The sequence below is a fragment of the Acyrthosiphon pisum genome, unplaced genomic scaffold, assembly GCF_005508785.2.
Source record: "Acyrthosiphon pisum isolate AL4f unplaced genomic scaffold, pea_aphid_22Mar2018_4r6ur Scaffold_21558;HRSCAF=24243, whole genome shotgun sequence".
NCBI lineage: Eukaryota > Metazoa > Arthropoda > Insecta > Hemiptera > Aphididae > Acyrthosiphon > Acyrthosiphon pisum.
Window position 1 is genome coordinate 31,979 of NW_021771038.1, and position 5,531 is coordinate 37,509.

Genomic DNA, 5,531 nt, shown 5'->3' on the forward strand with positions numbered 1-5,531 from the left:
GAAAGTTCCGTACTCGACTGCGCCAGTGTAATATTCATCGATGTTGGGCTGGTCAGATTAATATTCTGATAGCCGTTAACTACGAGTATATTATGATTTTGCAGGAAGCGAGACCGCTCGTGTTGATGATGAAGATGTTGACAGGGTAGTTTATGAATAAATGTAGACAGATGAAAGATACTTTGTAGTTTTATTTAAATGCTCTACAGTAATTTAGTCTAAGTCCAAATGACAAGTTACTACACAGAGTGACGTGAAGGTGCTTGTTGTGCTCTGGAGTAGACACGTCTGAATACAGGCTGTTTCAGGCTCCCTTTTATATTCGGGTCCCTGCTCCCCCTGCCTATCGGTTCGCTATCTTGTCTCTACCGGATGCGATCCGTGTGACCATCGACTCAACCTACGCATTTGCAATATTCCTATCTAATCTGAGTATTTGCCATAGTGTTCTGACAGCTAGTTTATTTGTCGTGCAGTGCGTCATCTCTTCTGTGAATTTACTAAATTCTTATCGGTTACCACATCCTGGTCCATAAATGCGTACATATACATATACGTATATCTACTCGTGATTTTAGCAATCCCCTTATCCTGACAACTGATTCGTGATTTGCGTTTTAATATTGATCGTGAATAAACACTTGACTATTGCCAAAATTGTTTAAAGGAGGTCGACTACCTACTTGCTTATTCCTACTTTTAACTATTCATATATAATGATATTTATGCGTTGTGAGTAAACGGTTACTATCCGTTACAATAATATTAATTATCATAAATAAAAATTATTATAGAGCAATGCATCACAAACATTGTAAATGATTGGCTGGATACGATCCCCAGAGTATTGTACTTAAACGGCGTGTGGTGTGAACGAAAGGGGGAAATAATTTTTAATAACAAAATTGAATTATTAATTTATACATTTTATTAATTATAATAATATAATGTAATAATTATTGAAAATTATAGAATTACTACTCCAATAATTACATATGTAATGAGCTCCAGTCGGTTCAACCGCGTGCTATAAATATATCATTGGCGGAAATTAATATTAAGTGACTTAACTTAATAATTATTAAATTTGGGACTTTTATTCCGTCGGAATTTTTTACGCCGGACTTTATTTCGTCGGATTTTTGTTCGGGGATTCGATCCCCAGCCAAGGACGTGATGGACTTAAAACTTACTATTGAGCGTCTCACCGACAGGATTATCCCCTGCCGGTATCCTTCAATAACTTCCACGCCATGTCCCAACTGTCGTACAAACCGTACGACATTTTCCCAAGTTAACATAGCCATTATCTTTTCCCATCTGGGATACGCCATTTGAAACTAAAAATATAATATAATAAGATCAAATGGTGTAACTAAACTTACATAAGTAAATAAATCAGTAACCAATATTCCCACATAACTTATTAAAATTTTTTATTTTTTATTGTATATTAAATATTATTAGATTTTAAGCAGCGATTTAGGTACTTATAAAATATTTGATTTTACTATTTTCCCATAATGATAAATGATAATGCCCTCCATTTAGACCAGATATTTGGTCTAAAAATGCATTCTTGTAAAGAATGCTTTTATTTTGTACTTGGGATAAATGGCCATTTATCTCCGGAGAACCAAGGTATTCAAATAGTTTTATTCGAATACTTTACAAGACTAAAAAATTTAGGCAGTGCTAGGGGACCATAATATACGAATCCACAAATCAACAATGTGCCGTGTCGTAAAAAAAAGGCTATTGAACTATTAAGGTAATAATTGAACATAAGTGGACATATTTAATTTTCTTTTTTTTTTTCATATATACCGTCACACTCTGTATAGTAGATGCGTTTTAAAAATGTACATAATTATTAATTTTAATGTTTACATGGTTTTCTGAACATAAAAATTGTATTTGACTATGATCATACCTAGTTTATTATTTCTATGATTAATAAATAGTTAGGTTAACTGTTTAAGTCTTGCCAATACCAAATAACATAACGTACCTAGTCCAATATATTTTAACTATACTTCTGAAACCTTAATTTTCTAAAATATACAAGTATCTATATCAAATCCTTTCAAAATCACCTTTTAAATATGACAATCAAGTCACTTAAATATTTGTAAATTTTATCGATGTGGCAACGACCAACAAATGATTCAATTTACACTTATCTCTATATACCATTATATATTTTACTACTCAGTACTCTTGTCTCTTGCTATATTAAGGATTGTAATATGATATACAATTTGTTAATTCGTCAAATGTTACATAATATAATACATTTGGCAAGAATTTAAATTGATAAATATATATGAACATTTAATATACAATTTAACGTGGTTGGTATTAGAGTTCATTTTATGGAGACCTGGTGAAGCGCGGTGATTGGACGCAGTCACTAATATAGTAATGTGTGCAGTGGTCGAGCAGGCTCCCGGATGGGTGACCACCCGAGTTCTTTGCGACGATCTATCTGCCTAAAACGCGTACCAACCGTAGCCCCTACACAAACCGAATGGGGTTGACGAGTGTAAAAAAAAAACGAAGTTCATTTTTGATTTATTTTTGAACCTCTCGCATGATATGGTGAATTGCAAGTTAATGGTGTGGAATATAGTCCGCAGTAAAATCCAGCTAATAACCATGCAGTTTGAAGTCTTAAAAAAAAATGATACTCTAACCTCCTGTTACCCAAGTACTTCAATTGGTTGCGACGAAAATACTGTTTGCACCTTTTTATATGCTAGTCAGCAATGTCAAAAAAAAAAAAACACTATATATTATGTTTCCTTAAATTAATAGTATTCGTTATAAATGTAGTAAAATGTATAATAGTATAATAATTTGAGATTAATTGATATTTTTTTCTCAAATTAAATCTAAATTTATAATAGCAATGAACACATTTTTAAATTATTAAAAAAATAATCGTTTAGTTTAAATCGTGATTAAATGTATTTGTTGTAATTTGTAGGATGATTGTGTGTATGGTGTGTATCGGTAATGTGGTTGTTGGTTGTCATCCCACTTCAGTGTTCGCGTGATGTCCAATGTCAATTCTATTAGTATTATTACACACTTTAACCACGGTCTTATTAAGAATAGACCTAAAATTAAATAAAGTATTATTTCAAGTCTTACCAGGTGTCGTATAATACGGTCTCCATTTCTTGGTCCTGGTTGGTTCTTTGTAATCCAATTGCTATTATAAATTAGTTATCATTAAAATTATGGCTCATGATTAAGTTTATTATTTCCTATTATAGCAAATAAAATCTCACATATAATGGTAATATTAAGTATGTACCTGAAATTAGTATATGTGAACCAATCATTATCTCAAGTCTCGCGAGATGTTGTATAATACGGTTGTTCGCTTCTTGGTCTCTAGCTCCTCCCTGTATCTGGTATCTTTGTAATCAAATTGCCATTATAAATAAATTAGTTAGTTATCATTAAAATTATAACTCATAAATAGTTAAGTCATATTTAAATAACTTGACTCACCATCATCAGAGTCCACTGCTGGTCTTCTTTCCTATTATAATATTAATTATTATAAATAAAAATTATTATAGAGGAAATTCTATAGCTGAAAAGTCTGTGGCGAATTCAGTGGCGCGACTAGGACTGAATTCCGCTGAAATGTTGGTGGGGACTGTACCCGAAAGCGGTATGACGTGATAAACAGAAAACTTACTGCTTAGATATTTCTTTGTAATTCATTATTTCTATTTCTAACTAATTTTGTAGCATCAAGTCCATCTGCAATGTTCCTTATTGTTTGAGGAGTATAATAATAATTATAATAATTATTTAGTGTCACGTTATAATTGTTTTTGTTGTGTTCTTGATGTACCTTGATGTTAGATGTATTTAAATTTCCACTGGCGGGAATATGAGACCCAACGGCACAGACGGGCATGGAGGGCTACAATCAAAATAGAGTCGGATGCTGAACGAATACAACACTGTATCAGGCGGTGTGCACAACGTGGCGCTTAAATCACGGGAAAACGATCACATTAAGCAGACGTAGGTACATTGGGTGCCTTGGAAGTTGGAGGACCGTTTTTTGCGTGGAGGGCAAGCTGGCAACGACATTCGGCTTAGTAGCGGTAAGCACTAGTGTTTCGCACCAACCACCATCGGTGAACGAGGACGGTACCGCATCGAAGACCCCCATCTGAATATCGAGCTCAATGCCGTGGCAACGATTCGTCGGTCTTGACTGAACGATTAATTTCTTATTGTATTCAGAAATTTAAATTTGAAAAATTGGTTTAGAAAAATCTAAATTTTTTTATGTAATTATTTTACTTACGACTTACCTATATTATTTTATTAAAACCATAACTTTGTTTAATGTGTGAATAATATGTTTTAATTTTATTCTAGTTTTCGTTACCCGGCGTTGCTCGGGATTTTGTTTGCCAGGGCGGGTATGGTCGAATTGCACTGGGGTATATAGCAGGCAATGGTGGAACTGCACTATGGAACACACAAATCATCAAATATTATTATTGTCATTATTGTAACTTTTTTTTTTTTTAACTAATTTTGATAATTTTTTTAGTAATTATATAGTTGTATATTTTTTAAATTGTTAAATATATATTATTCATTTTAATCATTTTTTTTTAGTAATTCGTCTTTTAAATCGTCAAATATTATTATAATAATAAACGTGAACGTCCATAATATATTAGTGACCTTAAATTTTAACTCCTTTTTTTGAACGAGTTCAGTTCGACCACTACCTTTTTTGAACCCAAATACAATTTGACCATTTCTTTTTAGGTAATAATAGTGCAATTTGGCTATCCCAGCCAGGGCTCAGTAAAATGTATAAAAATAAGTCAGAATACCAGGTTGAAAGTTGTAATTAATCTGCTGATAATATGCTGTATAAACTATAAATATTAAATTTACTGACAGCCACACTGGTATATTTAAATAGTTAAGGCTTTCGTCATCTGCAGCGTGGTTGCCTAACATATTTGGTTAAATTGTATTTGTTGTATATTTCTGAAGAGTAATTGGGAACGCCCAAAATGTATTAATTTTCCATGTTTTTATGAAAATCTAAATGCGGTTCACAGAATACTGAAAAGTGGCTGTGACACCCGGACGGACAGACAGACAAACATGACGAATCTATAAGGGTTCCGTTTTTTGCTACGGAACCCTAAAAAAGTCTAACTGCACTCAAAATATTTTGAAAATGTTATAATGTATAGAAAATGATAATATATTATTATAATACATTCAGTAAAAATTGCATGAATCTACGGTCATTTTTTTTAGAGTTAAACCAAAAATCAAAATCGATTTTGCGTAAAAATTCCCTTTTTTCATATTTTTTGAGCCAATGAAATAGGACCTATATATATACCTACTTAATATTTATGTACACGAAAATACAAAATAAAAAATGATTGAATTTTAGATTCTGAGTGGAACGATGAATGTATTGATTTTACAATGATGTGTGTTTTTTTATTTTTTTATTATTT

The 5,531-nt window shown here is 32.1% G+C and overlaps 1 long non-coding RNA gene across 1 annotated transcript; it reads right to left on the reverse strand.

Moving 5' to 3' along the window:
- Window positions 1-334: 334 nt before the first annotated feature.
- LOC107882624 lies at window positions 335-4,543 on the reverse strand. The gene is made up of 4 exons (XR_001678827.2): window positions 3,523-4,543; window positions 3,323-3,426; window positions 3,157-3,217; window positions 335-1,340 (listed from the first exon to the last, which is right to left on the reverse strand). It is a non-coding gene; the product is annotated as an uncharacterized LOC107882624 (long non-coding RNA).
- Between the last annotated feature and the right edge of the window lie 988 nt (window positions 4,544-5,531).